Consider the following 16,422-nt stretch of genomic DNA (forward strand, 5'->3'; position numbering starts at 1 on the left):
ATTCAGTTTTCTTAGACATAGACTTGCGTGTTCTATTTTATTTTGCTTGGTAATTCACTTTGTTCTGTCTGCTACTACTTGGAACCACTTAAATCCTACTTTCTGTATTTAATAAAAATCATTATTATAATTATCAATAATTATTAATTAACCCAGAGTATGTATTAATACGAGGGGGGGAGGCAAACAGCTATGCATATCTCTCTATCAGTGTTATAGAGGGCGAACAATTTATGAGTTTACCCTGTATAACCCTTATACAGGGTAAAACGGATTTATTTGGGGTTTAGACCCCATTGGGAGTTGGGCATCTGAGTGTTAAAGACAGGAACACTTCTGTAAGTTGCTTTCAGTTAAGTCTGCAGCTTTGGGGCATGTGGTTCAGACCCTGGGTCTGTATTGGAGTAGACGGGCGTGTCTGGCTCAGCAAGACAGGGTGCTGATGTCCCGAGCTGGCAGGGAAAGCAGGGGTAGAAGTCGTCTTGCCACATTGGTTGGCAGTTCCCAAGGGGGTTTCTGTGATCTAACCCGTCACACTTCCATCATTTGATTATCTCATACACGGGATCTCCAACCTGAAGTATTCCAATTTTATCAGTGCCAAAAAGACTCCCAAACAGTGGGGCTGATTCGTAGATGTTGTGCTTCAGAGAAGGATCACACATCCAATACGTACAGAGAGGGGAAAGGATCAGCATTAGTCACTTATGGCAAAACAAACGCTGCTGCTTTAAAAGCACAATTTGAAAATAGCATTTTCTTCATGTTAAGAAAGAGGATAAAATGCAGTGGCATCATAAAAGTGTTTGTAGCGCCTGTCTGCATTTCTGCTTGGAGCTACTTCACTTTACCTTTCAGGTGGTAGCAGATTACAATCAGCAGGATTTAAAGTTCAGTGAAACTTGTTTTTAAAGACCACTCAAAGGAATGACTAACATTGGTTGCTTAATGGAGGTGGGCATGCCAAGACCAGGGAAATACATATGGGGATAATCTCCAATGAGATTGTTTAATACATTTGATCTCTTGCACATATTTCACTGTGTACTTTTCTTCAGGTTACAAGTGAACTGAAGTGCTTTGTAAAAATAAATATATAAATATAAATACTTACATTCTTAAATAATTAAAGGTCTGGTCCTGTTCCCATTTAAATCAATGGCAAAACTTCCGTTGACTTAAATGACTTAAGTCAAACTTCCACTGATTTATGGGGACATAATGAAACAAACTGGCAGATAAATTACAAACAGCAAATAATACCACCTAGCTTTTATATAGCACTTGTCATCATAGATCTCAGAGCGCTTTACAAAGGAGGTCAGTACCATTATCCACATTTTATGGGGGATGGCGAGGGTTCCCCTATCCCCCCTGACAAAATCCAAGTTCAGAGTCCTCTGTTTTTCCTATAAGAGTTACAGACATCACAAACATGTAAATAGTGTAAGGAGCAAAGCTCCCTGAAATGTTCAGGCATGTGTGACATCAACTCGTGTAATAGAATCTTGAACTCAGGATCTGTCAAGTGGATAAGAGAAACTATTTTCAAATGTGATTTTAAAGTGTATTGTACTTCATTAATGATTTAGGATCTTAACATTTGTATTTATTTTAAAAGCAGCAGCATTGTCAAACAGCTGACAAAAAGAATAAAATGCAGCTTCACTGCGTGGACATCTGGAAAACCACAGTGGTAGGGAAATTGTTTTCTGACAACCATTTACCTAGCCCAGATTTAGGATCCAGTGCTGCCAAGTGCTAAAGTCTCTCCAGCCAGGAGTGGAGGGCACTCAGCACCAGCTGAATCAGACCTTTGGGAAATCATAGAGGTCGGACCTTCTCTCACCCAAATTTTTTACTCCATCTCCTGGAAGTTTATGCTTCATTATATTTATGATAGTTTAAAATTGCAGTAAAATACTAAGCACTGACTTTGCTGTGCTGTGTGGCAAAGCGTTACGGAGCATTAGCCACATTGAGTTTAGATAGATGTAATTGTGTAATAGTTCAGTGTAGAGAAAGGTAACCAGTTAGATCCTTAGCCTTATTATTAGGCCCACTTTTCTACTTTAGAGATGTGCTACTGCTCTCCAGTTTACCAAAATAGATAAAAAAGCAGGGAAAATTGAAGTCAATAGAGTTTTGTGAGAGTAAAAAATTCAGAATTGGGCAGGATTCTGTTTATTAGTGTTAAACAACTTTACATACATCTCTCGCTCTCATTTTTGTGTGTATGTATAATTAAGACAAAGTGTGTGTGTGTGTATATATACACACACACACACACACACACTTTTGTCTTAAGTAATAAGGTCAGGAAAGCTAACATGGAAGACTAAAAAGTTCACAGAAAACTCAGAGCTCTGAAAAGAAAGTCACTAAGCTTAAAATTGAAAGCAGTTGTAGGGCCTTTACCCAATGAGATAGTGTAGAAAAGAATAGAGTAAGTCAGTAGATGATCTGACAGCAAAAAGGCGAGCTGAGATCACAGGCCAAATCCTGTTTGCAGTATTCAAGAAAGATGGCTCTTTATTCCCAGGTGTTGCTGTCGCCAGACATTGTACATAGGGCTTGGTGGGGATTATCCACCATCACCTCTAACATCCCTAAGATGATAAGTACAAGGCCAGTAATTCAGGCAGAATATATTTAAATAAGGAGCTGCTGAAAAAATGGAATGTGTACGTGAACCACAAAAAGCAGCAACTGAAATAAAGAATGAATCCATTTAAAAACATTTTTAGGGAACACTATAAGACTGAATTGTACCATACTGTGCAGTGGGTTTTGACAGGCATAAATGAAAACTAAGAAGAAACCACAGAGGTTTGTACTGCTCTGTGAATATATAAAGTACTACATAAATACTCAGGATTATTTTCATTGTGACCACAGATGGAATTTGTCCCAGGTCTTCAAAAGGTAAAAGGCTAGTTCAATCGCCATCCCTTTGATTACATGGTTTGAAAATATTCTCCTTGCAGAGTTTTAAATACAGACCATTCCAGCAGATGAAGGGCTTTTTGTTTGTTTTTAACTATTTAAAATAAAAAATCTAATTTACAAGGTTGAATTATGTTGGGGACAAATTGCAAATGCCTTTAAAATAACTGCCCTTTGCAACAAGCATATACATATACTTTATTTAGGCCTCAATTCATGAAAGCAAACCTATCTGGAAAAGCACTCCAACACAGGCTTTCATGAATGGGGGCCTTAATATTTATATTATAATAGTCCCCATTGGCCCTAATCAGGACCAGGACCCCATTGTGCTAGGCACGGTACAAACACATGTAAAGACAGAGGATGTGTCTACACAGCAAAGAAAAACCCCATGGCTGGCCCATGCCAGCTGACTGGGACTCACGGGGTTCAGGCTCCAGGGCTGTTTCATTGCTGTGTAAACTTCCAGGCTCAGGCTGGAGCCTGGGCTCGAGGACCCTGTGAGGTGGGAGGGTCCCAGAACTCGGGCTCCAGCCCAAGCCCAGAAGTCTACACAGCAGTGAAACAGCCCCACAGCCTCAGCCCCGTGAGTTCGAGTTGGCTGGCATGGGCCAGTCCTGGGTTTTTCTTTGCTGTGTTGAAAGACCCTTAGTCACTGCACCAAAGAGTTCACAGTCTAAGGAGGCAAGTGACACACAAAGCATCAGAGGGAGATGGATACAATCACATGTGTTCTATATATTGTATACACACATATACACCTATGTGTAAGTTATTATAAATAGATGAAGTGTCAGCTATACCCATAGACCCATACACCCAGCCATCATTAATACAAGTCGGATTAAAAATGAACCAGTCGAAAACTAAATATATGAGATCAGATGTTCTGCCAAGAACCCAAATAACTCTTGGAGGAGAGCAGATCCAAGAGGCCGACAAATACATTTATTTGGGCCAGGAAGTCAACATGCGCCACGATCAGAAAGGTGAATTGTCACGCGGAAAAAAAGCTGGATGGTGCTCATTCAACGACATCAGGGACATCCTCCAAGGAAAGATCAGCAAAACAACTTGTGCGAATCTTTTTAACTCGACCGTGCTTCCAGCGATGCTATATGGCAGCGAAACATGGTCACTGACAAAGACTGAAGAACATCAACTGTCTGTCACATAGAGGGTGATGGAACAAAAATTTTTGGGCATTTCGCTCTGCGATCACATCCCCAATGAAATAATTAGGCAGCAGTCTGGAGTGCGAGATGTTGTTGTTGAAAGCAGGCTCAACAAAATGCGATGGGCGGGACATGTGGCCCGACTCAGTGACAACAGATGGACTGCAGCTATATCTGAGTGGTATCCGTGAGAACTGAAACGGTCACGCGGTCGGCCTCCAAAGAGTTGGGATGATTTCCTAACAAGGAGATATGGACAAGCATGGCGAAGGATGGCCAGAGCGAGAGAAGATTGGAAGACGTGTTGTGATTGGCTCAGTCTTAACTGATGAATGACCGACAGTCTACGCAGTCAATGCAATTTAATAAAACTGTACTGGATACATAACTGATTAGAATTACTTTAATATTTTAGCTACCTCTCCAGTAGCTCCTTCTTGTCCATGATCCCAGTGTCTGGGTCAACAGTTGTTAAAATACACCTGCAATGGCAAACAATATTAAGCATAAAATATGCAAACAGCTGATTATTCTCCTTGTATAATAATGCAGACTTACCCTCCACAAGCCATCACCTCTTTCATTTCCACATCACCAGTTAGGCTCCCATCCCAGGTATCCTTAGTAAATTAAGCACTGTCTATTTAGCTTGACATTCAAAAGCACTTCTCAAAATGTCCTGGATGCCATGGGGAAGTCTCTTAGGCTCCCCAGAACTGCTTGTATGCAAGGGACCAGATCCACAGGAAAAGCCCCAGTGGTCCCATGCAGAAGGAGTGTGATGCTCTATAAGAATGACTAGTTACACTAACAGATCTCAGCGTAGCAGCCGTGTTAGTCTGTATCCGCAAAAAGAACAGGAGTACTTGTGGCACCTTAGAGACTAACAAATTTATTTGGGCATAAGCTTTCATGCCACAAGTACTCCTCGTTCTATTTACACTAATAGAGTCACCGTCAGGGCCGGCGCAACCCATTAGGTGACCTAGCCGGTCGCCTAGGGCGCTAACATTTGGGGGGCGGCGACCGCGGCGGCCGGATCTTCGGCCGCCCCGGTCGTTGGCGGTATTTCGGGGGAGGGACCTTCTGCCGCCTCTGTCAGGGGCGGCATTTCGGGGTCGGGACCTTCCGCCACCTAGGGCGGCAAAAAAGCTGGCGGCGCTCCTGGTCACCATTGTTACAAAGTTGCAATAAATCTTATACAATGTCACATAAGGTATCACTAGAAAAGTTATGAATTGCTAAGTATGGTAGACCTGTTTATGCATGTATCATCTTTGTATCTGAAGTTATGAATACTGGCTACGTATTTGTATCAAACAAGTATTGTGTTTGGGACACCCCTCAGATAGATTTACATCAGGGCTAGACAGCTATGTGTCTAGCCCTGATGTTGGACTCCCTGAGCCAACAGGACTGTGAAGTTCAGACATCAGTTTATTCTCCTATTCCTGCTTTTGTACTGGAGAGGCTCGTACACACCTTAACCTCTGTGTCTTTATCAAATCACTTAACATATTGTGTTTCACTTTGCTCATCCGTAAAATAGAGTCAATACTTAACTGTCATCACAGGGTTCTTATAAGGCTAAATTAATGTGTTTGAACTGCACAAAGACCTTCAGATGGAAGTCACAATATTATTTCGTCAGAGGAATTACCAGTCATATTTCAGAATAGTTTTCCTGCTCTTCCAAAGAGCTATAAGCAGATACTTGAGTATGTTTTTCATAAGCCTGTTCCCCCTGAATGTATTACAGAGAGAAAATCCATTAATTTTTCCCAACTGTCTACTCCTAATCACAGTACATCATGCATGAAATTCTACTTAGTTTAGTGTGATGCCAGGAGTGCTTCACACACACTTCACCACAGGATGGCAATGTGGTCCCTCAAAATGTGTTACAGCATCAGAGAGTAAAAGTTACTGCACTCAAACACTTCACACCTCATGTGCTTTAGCCTAGTTAACTGTTCATAAGTGGTATTCCCAAAACATCAGTGAAAGAAGTTAAGGTCTCATCTGTATTGCTGCAGTCACACAACAGAGTCAGGAAATTCAAGGTTATAGTAGTAGCAGTAGCTAGCTCTCTCTCACACACAAAGTATGTACTGTTCTAGTCCTGTATATGCCATTAGGTTTATACCTTGCTGCATAAATATGCAACGTGACAGTACCCATTGCAGTGAAAATTTTGAATAAGTCTGATTATTGGTTCTCGATCATAATGTTAACCGTTTTTGCATAACATTTCATGGAATTCTGACTTTTTAAAAGAGTACAAAGCAAATAGTTACATCTTGCAACAATAAGATAAAAAAGCTAAGCCTTTTCCACTAGAGGGCAAAAATACATCTGAATAATTTTTTCAACACTTGAAGAAAACTCATTTCCCACCTGCTCCAATAACTCAGAGAGATGCACAGAATTATACTAAAAATATTCACCTTCAGGCTGAGAATAAATATGAGAAACTGCAGTGCAGAGGAGAACGTTTTCAAGAAGTTATGTACCTGAAAACAGAAACTTACCATAAAAGTGCCATGTCACCCATAAACAAAACATTGCTACTCAACATTACAACACGCACTTCACATTTCACTTGGCGTGTATTAGCTGCTTAGTATATGGAAATGTGTTAAAGACCACAAATAAATGATTTTACATGGCTTGAATTATTAGTAGCTCATTGAAAATATTTATCCAGGGACAGTTTAGTCTTGTCCAACTTCTATCACCTTAGAAAGACTTTCCTGGAGAGACCTGCTTATTTTTAAAAAAGTGTTTAATCTCAACTCCTATTGTCACACTTACGTAAACCTCATGGGTCTGCACAATTAGGCTGTTCCCAATAGATTTCCAGCCCGTCTGATAGTTTTTCCACATTTCCAGTTCCTGTTCCCAACAGAATTCACAGATGCTATTTTATAACAGGTAGGCAGGTGATGAGTTGCAATTATTACTACAGATTGGAGGATAACTAATGTGATGCCAATTTTTTAAAACGGCTCCAGAGGCGATCCTGGCAATTACAGGCCAGTAAGCCTAACTTCAGTACCAGACAAATTGGTTGAAACTATAGCAAAGAACAGAATGATCAGACATATGAATGAATGTGATTTGTTGGGAAAGCGTCAACACAGCTTTTGTAAAAGGAAATCATGCTTTACCAATCTATTAAAATTCTTTGAGGGGGTCGATAAACACGTGGACAAGGGTGAGCCAATGGATATAATGTACTTGGACTTTCAGAAAGCCTTTGACAAGGTCCCTCACCAAAGGCTCTTAAACAAAGTAAGCAGCCATGGGATAAGAGTGAAGGTTCTTTCATGGATCAGTAACTGGCTAAAAGACAGGAAACAAAGGGTAGGAATAAACAGTCAGTTCTAAGAAAGGAGAGGGGTAAATAGTGGTGTCCTCCAGAGATCTGTATTGGGACCAGTGCTGTTCAACATATTTATAACTCATCTGGAAAAAGGGATAAACAGTGAGGTGGCAAAATTTGCAACTGACACACAATTACTCAAGATAGTTAAGGCCAAAGCAGACTGCGAAGAGTTACAAAAAGATCTCACAGGACTGGGCAACAAAGTGGCAGATGAAATTCAATGTTGATCCATGCAAAGTAAGGCACATTGGAAAACGTAATCCCAACTATACATACAAAATGATGGGGTCTAAATTAGCTGTTACCACTCAAGAAAGAGATCTTGGAGTCATTGTGAATAGTTCTCTGAAAACATCTGCTCAGTTGCAGCAGCAGTCAAAAAATCTAACAGAATGCTAGGAATCTTTAGGAAAGGGATGGATAATAAGACAGAAAATATCATATTGCATCTATATAAATTCATGGTGCGCCCATACCTTGAATACTGCATGCAGATGTCATCGCCCCATCTCAAAAAAGATCTATTAGAATTGGAAAGAGTACAGAGAAGGGCAACAAAAATGATTAAGGGTATTGAACAGCTTCCATATGAGGAGAGATTAAAAAGACTGGGCCTGTTCAGATTGGAAAAGATATGACTAAGGAGGGATATGATAGAGCTCTATAAAATCATGAATGGCATGCAGAAAGTGAATAAGGATGTGTTATTTACTTCTTCACATAACATAAGAACCAGGGGTCACTCAAATGAAATTAATAGGCATCAGATTTAAAACAAACAAGAGGAAGTGCTTCTTCACACAATGCACAGTCAACCTGTGGAACTGTTTGCCAGGGGATGTTGTGAAGGCCAAAACTATAACTTGGTTCAAAAAAGAATTAGATAAGTTCACAGAGGATAAGTCCATCAATGGCTATTAGCCAAGGTGGTCACGGATGCAACCCCATGCTCTGAGTGTCCCTAGCCTGTGACTACCAGAAGCTGGGAGTGGACAACCGGAGATAGATCACTTGATGATTGTCCTGTTCTGTTCATTCCCTCTGGGCACCTGGCATTGGCCACTGTCAGAAGACAGGATACTGGGCTAGATGGACCATTGGTCTGGCCCAGTATGGCCGTTCTTATGTGTTCTTACTGGCTTATTACAGCTATGAACTGTGCACACAGCTAGCCTATGCTAAAACATCCTAATATTATTATCACCCTGTACTCCTCTTCCCCCTTGCTTGTTTGTTTCACCCACCTAATACACCTTCTCTTTTAGACTGCAAAGAACTGTCTTTTACTATGTCTGTACAGTGCCTAGCACAAAGATGCCCCAACCTGGTTCGGACCACTAAGTGCAACCATAGGTGCCAACTTCCTCTCTACCCAGGGGGTGCCCACCTCAGCCCCAGGCCCCGCAGTCACTCCACCCCTTTCCCCAAGCCCCGACCTCACCTCTTCCTGCCCCCACTATGCCCCCGCCCTGCCTCTTCCCTGCCTCTTTCTGCCCCCTCCCCCGAGCACACCCTGTCCCCGCTCCTTCCCCTCCCTCCCAGTGCCTCCTGCATGCCGCAGAACAGCTGATCGCGGCGGGTGGGAGGGATGGGAGGGAGGGGGAAGGAGTTGATCAGTGGGGCCATCGGTGGACGAGAGGCACTGTGGGGGGGGAGCTTGGCTGCTAGTGGGTGCTAATCAGCTGCTAATTTTTTTCCGTGGGTGCTCCAGAGTCGGCACCTATGGATGCAGCTGAAACAAAATCAATGAAATACAAAACTGAAATAATGACGGGAAAGTTAGTTTTTATTTTAGCCTAGGAAAAGGTTTGATTCAGGTTTTAGAGGGGATCTGTGTCAATTATTTACCTCTTGGCACTGATGGTTAACAAAAACGTACTGCCACTGCTGAACTCCTGACACCAAAGGGATTACAGATCAATGCAGTCACCTTCAACCAATACATTAAGGTTGGAATAATACTCAAATATATGCTGTTTCTATTTTGCACACCTTCCCCTCACTGTATCATCTTCCAGAGGCAAATATTTGGGGTGTAGTTATGGAACAACGGGGTGTGGGACAGATCAAAAGCATCCGCGTTAGTACAGATGCATGTTACATACAGCACAATTTATAAAACTGGAAACTCCTGACTCAGGCAATCTAGGAGATTATTTAATAATGATGATTAGAAAAAGATTTGCTGCAGTTGTAAGGCCAAGATAGGCTACTTCATCCTTTCCGAAATGCCAGAGCAGAGTCTTTTGCAGAGAGTATTTTCTAGTCATAGAGGGTAAAAACTAGATTAGAACACACACCCCATAGCTAGTCATTCAAATTGACATACGGCTGTTTTTAGCTAACCTACATGTACTAATCTCTTTATTGGAGGACACCATCAGCATGAAAGTACATAATTAGAATGTCTTCTTTTGAATACGGCATTAAATATTTCTTGAGTTTTATGGTGGTATGTATTGTGCTCTACTACAGGGTTTTGGTGTGGGGGTTGGAGTGGGAGGGGAGATGAGAAGTGGGAATTTAAGAATAGAGTGCAAACTCAACCTTCTAGCAACACTGATGCAACACAAGCAAACCCAGGCACTATAGCAGTGGCATTAGAGCAGGGTTTCACAACTCGTGGGTCGCAACCCAAAACTGGGTCTTCAGAATATGTCAAAGGGTCATGTGGGAGACCTGGAAGGTGGGGGTTGGAAAGTCTGGGGGGGGGTTGCAGAGCCCACCCCACATTCAGCAATGGCTCCTGGGGCTCCAGTCCCTCAGGGGTGGCTGGGCTCGGCAACCTGTCCCCACTCCAGGCGTTGCAACCTGGTGCACAGGATCATAGCACTACACAGGTCTGGCCCAGTCAACTCTCTGTCATGATGATCAGGGGGAATCCAGGTCAAGTTTGAGTGAGTAGGGGTGCTGCGATACCATGCACCAGGCCCCAGGCCCTGGCTGGTGACCGGCCCCACATTGGCGCTGTAAACCTGGAGGTCACAATGCCTGGAGAGAGGAGGGAGCTGAACCCAGCCAGTCTCGTGGCACAGGAGCCGCAGGAGCCTCTGCTGTGGTACACGCAGCGTACTTATTTAGTACTTATTACATTAATGTGTATATTATACATCGTGGGGAAGAAATATTTAGCAAACCAGATGTTTTTTGCACTAAAGCTATGTACTAGGTTGCAACAAGCCATCAAGGTTTACAAATGGGTCCCCTGCGCCCACTGTATTAGAGAACCATCAAACAGAACTTGTACTTATCCATCACATGACTCTCCTTCTGCCCCGCAAACATACAGAAATTTGAGATTATTTAACATGAAATCATAGTAGCTATACTTTACCTCTCCTTTCCCCCCAAGACCAAAGCCATTATATATTGCAACTAGTTTGCTACCCAAAATGTGTGTTTTATCCTAAACTATTAATTGAATGAATGACAATGAAGTTTATTTATCCACAAACCCTAATGCCTCTCACACATTCACAACATGCTTTCCAAGGTGAGCTTTAGACATTTTATCCTAATACTTTAGGAAAGAAGTTATTGAAGAACAAACCCAAGTCTAATAGTATCAAATATTAAAGTATTTTCTCTATCTCTGTATAAGCTCTGCAACCCAAAATAGTAATATTTGGCCTAAAATTGCACATCTATTTTTTTCTCCATCCTTGTATTTAGATCTTCCACTGAAATGTCTGAGATTATCAAGGCTGGACCACAGTCAGGGTTGGCAATCTGTCCAAAGGAATGGAGAAAACCTCCAAAAGATACATCAAAAATCATACTTCCCAATCACCTGTAGAATATTAATGCTTGAAAATATATTAAAACATGATGTTCCATGATAGTCACTTCCATTCTTGGGTGTTAAAAGAGAACAATCCAATTGCTATTCAAATATAGGATTCATAATAATTACACTAAATATTTTTTAAAATAGTATCTAACCCCTTTGCTCCTGATCTTTTCTACACCACCACCAACTAATTCCTTAACTCAGCCCTCACTTACCATGTAAAAAGAATGAGGAGGGATGAAAAACAGAACAAAATAAACAACAAAAGATGAGATTTTAAAAATACCCTGATTATCACAAGGAAAACTGATTGTCTAATCTTATCAATTGATCGAAAAGGAGGCTCAATCTCGCTTGATTTCTTTGGTGCCCTATGAGACTCAAAGGTACCAGTCGATATGATTCACTGTTCAAGAAGGTGAGCCACCAAGCTACCTCATCACCACACTCCCTGCCTTGCATATCGAGTCCAAACACCTTGCAGCAGATTACAAAAAAACCTCCATGTGGATGAATTTTGAAAGTGAACTGTTCCAATTTATTTTACCTCCGAGACACCACAGTTCAGAATGAAATACTGCAAATGTATTTTAAAGAAGCAAGAAGAAAATTCCCTTAACTAGGTAAACACTCTGAATGTCCGGAAAGCAACTGTTTAATGTCAATGTTTCTAACATTGCTTCTGGATCCACTAATACAGTGGACCAGATCCTTCGATCCAGCTGAGCTGTGTTTGGCAGAAGACTGGTAGGGGGCCACAAAGATTCTTTTATGGCTCCTTTTCACATACAACTGCCTATTCTAGTTCCCTACCAAATTATCGCTGCCTCAAAGCCATATACCACCTAAGGATTCTCCTATGCAGGAAGAATCCTCAAAGAGCTAATTAAGCCAGCTAGATGGCTCCTTTGCATTGTTATTTTTCATGGTCATATCCTGCCATCAGAGTTTAAGCTGAAGCCCCAGTGAAAACAATAAAGAGTTTTTACTGAAGCTCAATGATACAGTATGGCTCTTTATTTTTAAACATTGTTACATTAGAAGTCAATGGTACATGAGAAATTTATGCTAAAGTTACCTTCATCAATATATGCCCAGTTAATACATTATCCAGTTAGACAAAACCATTAATCCTTTTGGAAACAATATCTTTCCATTGTAAATTCCCACATCATCAGAGGCAGGTTTCGTTTGTCAGCCAGTCCTCCCTGCAAAGGGTGCATGCTGGAGGCAGGGGAAAGTTTCACTCTGTAATTCAACAGCTAAAGCAAACAGTGTAAATGGTTCTGAACTCAGCACACCTGTTGAAGGGCATTGCAAGCAGGGGTGCTAGAACAACTCATATAGTGGGGGTGCAGGGAGCCATTGAACCAAACTATAAACCCTGTATACGGTGGAAACCACTTCAAGCCAGGGGGTGGGGCAGCACCCCTAGTTCCAGCACCTATGCCTGCAAGCACTAAGGATTAAGCCTGCCTGCCCTCTTTTCAGAACTCTTATTTTTCCGTACATGTTTCAGTCTCTGAGTTCTATACATCAGACACATTATGATTTGGCTTTAATTTAACCCAATAGGGTGTGTGTGTGTGTGTGTTTCTTTCTTGCTTCAGGTTCTCCTTCCAAGAGCACATATTTTGAGGATACCAGATTTAGAAGAAAATGCCTCAATCTGCGACTGTAGCCTGATCTTGTGTAGTTTGATAGATGACCAAGACCTGATTGCGAGAAGCACCAGCCATCCCCAATCCTCACTGAAGTCAGTGTATTCTGCACATCTTGGAATAGACACGCTGTGAGGGTTTTGAGGAGGCATTGCAGACTTCTCTCTGGCTGTGTCTACACTATAAGGGCTATACCAGCACAGCTATGCTGCCACAGTTCCGTAGAGTAGACGCAGCCTCTATTGACTGAAGAGTTATTTCTGTCAGTGTAGGCACATCACCTGCCAGAGCAATGATAGCTAGGTCAATAGGAACATTCTCCTGTCAACATAGCTGCAGCTACACCAGGGCTACATCAGTCAGCGGGGGATGGGAGGTGCCTGTGTCCTTCATTTTTGCTCTTTTCGTCTGTTTGAGGGCGGCTCTGTGCCTGTGTACCTGCTCACAAGAGAAGAGGCAAATATTGCCTGTTCCCTCCACACCGATTTCCTGCTTAAGATTTAAGATGAATTAGAGGCCTAGCCCTAAGTCTTGATGCAGGCAAACTCCCATTAATAAATAAATTCCACCTGTGTAGCACCTCCCATCAGAGGATCTCAAAACACCTTACAAATGTTAATTAATTTAGTCTCAACATTGCAGGGAGGTAGGGCAGCATTACTATCCCCATTTTTTAGTGATGAGGAAACTGAAAAACAGAGATGAAGTGACTTGCCAAAGGCCACACAGGGAATCTGTGGCAAAGCCAAGAATAGAAGCCATGTTTCTGGCCTCCCAATCCTGTGCCTTAATCAAACCCAACATTCTTTCTATTGAATTTAAGGGGCGGTATGCCTGAGTAAAGACTTCAGAACTGGGGCTTACAACAACCTGACTGAAAACAACGGCATGACTATTTCCAAAGAGAATACTGGCTTTTATTTATAAAATAAATACTTCTCCCAAAGCTACACAGATTAATTTAATCAAGTGAATCACAGCACAAGTATGTGACTGAGCTCCTTTTTGTACCATAGGATAATTTAAACAGACACCAGAAGGTGCATGATTGTTGCATCTTTATACACATTCATTCAGAGCCACCTCCTCTTAAAACAATGCCCACTGAAATCAAGTAGTCTAATCCTATTCTCCTTGAAGACAATGCAAAACCACCAATGAATTTGTGTCATATATAAATATGTGTGTGTGTGTGTGTGTGTGTGTGTGTGTGTGTGTGTGTGTGTGTGTGTGTGTGTATCTATATACACATACCCACTTATTTTCTTCGTCTTTTATTAATCAGAGTTTGGTACTAGGTTTATATTTTGAGATTACACTCATACTATACTATTTATTTAAGATTAGAGTTAACGTTATGATGAAATATATGTATGTCAATATCACTGATAAAAGTGATATTGTTTAGTATGTAGATAAAATAAGGGCTGTCCCAATCTATTTTTTGCTTACTTTTAAGTGTTTGGTTTTGTTAATGAGATGTTAGTTAAGAACACTGTTATTTAGCAAGCTTAACTGGTATAAAAATTATTTATTTTTAAATTCTCAAGATATAGAGTGTTTTGAGGGTTGGTTGGTTTCTCTCCAGCATTCGTATTTCTTTTGCATAGGAAAGTGAATATATATATTTAAATAGTGGCATAAAACAGATTGTCTAATGCTTTACACTTACGCAGAGCTCTCGTCTGTTGATCTGTGATCACTTTACTGAGGTAGGTAGGCTTTATTCATTTAGCCAATGATAAAACCAGCCTAAGTACAGAGATTAGAAGCAATTTCTGTAAGAGGCAGGGCCGCCCAGAGGGGGGGGGGGGGCAAGTGGGGCAATTTGCCCCAGGCCCCGGGCGCCGCAGGGGCCCCTACGAGAATATAGTATTCTATAGTATTGCAACTTTTTTTTATAGAAGGGGCCCCCGAAATTGCTTTGCCCCAGGCCCCCTGAATCCTCTGGGCGGCCCTGGTAAGAGGGTCTGTGGTTTGGTGGATAATGCATGGATCTACCACCTCAGGGAGAAGAAGTCTGTTCCCAGCTCTGTCACAAACTCCTATATATGCAAATCACTTACATTTTCTGCACGTCACTTTGTCAGGAAAATAGACCTGTGTACATGTCCCACATGAGAAGGGAACCCTTTGGTAGGAAATGTAAAAAGAGTAATTTTTACTAGATTCTAGCATTTCCTTTCACTTTGAAAAGTAGACCAGACTGCTAAGGAACGAGCATATTCTGTCACCATGTGCACCCCCACCCCCATCTATTGGCCCCATTGATAAGGAATCCCATCTAATTTTCAAATAATAGTAATTTCTTAAACATTCTCTGGTTAAAAAATACCCATGAAATTATGGCTGACCAGAATAAAAATGTTGAGAGTAATGGAAAGACAATGCCTTTATTAGATAAACAACTGAACTAATTTAGGAAAGAAGGGATTATTTAAAAAATAATCTACCCATAGATCAAATTTGTAATGTGATTCTGTTGGGGAGATACAGGGACAAAACATCAGACACTTCGCCAAAAGTATCAAAAAAGGTACCACTTTAGACTGAATAATAAAAAGTACACATTCAGTTTAATCAAAATGTGAAGGATTTGTTTTAGTTGGGACTCTAGTTTCAACCTTAGCTATGAAAGATTGCCACCTCTTCTTAATAAACCACATATCAACTGCTATAAATCCATTACCGGAACCCTGGTCCTATTGGTCCAAATAAATAAATTAAATAAAACCCAGACCTCTGTCACTTAAGCTGGAGAAGGATGTTAGCTGAATAAGAGGGACCCTTCTTTAGATGCAACTAGCCAATAAAGAACAGATGAGTCACTCTCCAGTGAAAAGTGGCAAAAAGTCCCACTGATACCAGTGTGAGCAGGACTGGGCCCATACTAGCCTCAATACTAGCTAATAACTTTGCTTAATTATAGTCTGTTTTCTTCAAATATAGATGGCACACAAATCCTTAAGGCTATTTAGCGATATAGAAAAAAGACAGTTACCTTTTCCGTAACTGGTGTTCTTCGAGATGTGTTGCTCATGTCTATTCTACAATAGGTGTGCGTGCTCGCCACGTGCACTGGTGCCGGAAGTTTTTCCCTTAGCAGTACCCATAGGGGAGCGCCCCCTGGAGTGGCACCGCAACCCCTGGAGTGGCGCCGCCATGGCATGGTATAAGGGGTACTGTGCGCTCCCCCCACCCTCAGTTCCTTCTTGCCAGACAACTCTGACAGAGGGTAAGGAGGGCAGGATGTGGAATGGACATGAGCAACACATTTTGAAGAACACCAGTTATGGAAAAGATAACTGTCTTTTCTTCTTCGAGTGATTGCTCATGTGCATTCCACAGTAGGTGATTCCCAAGCTATATCTGTTGGAGGTGGATAGGAGTTCACAGACACTCGGGATGGAGCACTGCCCTGCTGAACCCGGCGTCCTCCCTGGTTTGGGAGACGATCAC

General features: G+C 41.6%; 1 pseudogene; it reads right to left on the reverse strand.

Annotated features, from left to right (window-relative positions):
• Positions 1-542: 542 nt before the first annotated feature.
• On the reverse strand, positions 543-16,003 carry LOC135876291 (mitochondrial amidoxime reducing component 2-like; annotated as a pseudogene).
• Positions 16,004-16,422: the final 419 nt, after the last annotated feature.

The sequence above is a fragment of the Emys orbicularis genome, chromosome 3 (genome assembly GCF_028017835.1).
Source record: "Emys orbicularis isolate rEmyOrb1 chromosome 3, rEmyOrb1.hap1, whole genome shotgun sequence".
Lineage (NCBI taxonomy): Eukaryota > Metazoa > Chordata > Testudines > Emydidae > Emys > Emys orbicularis.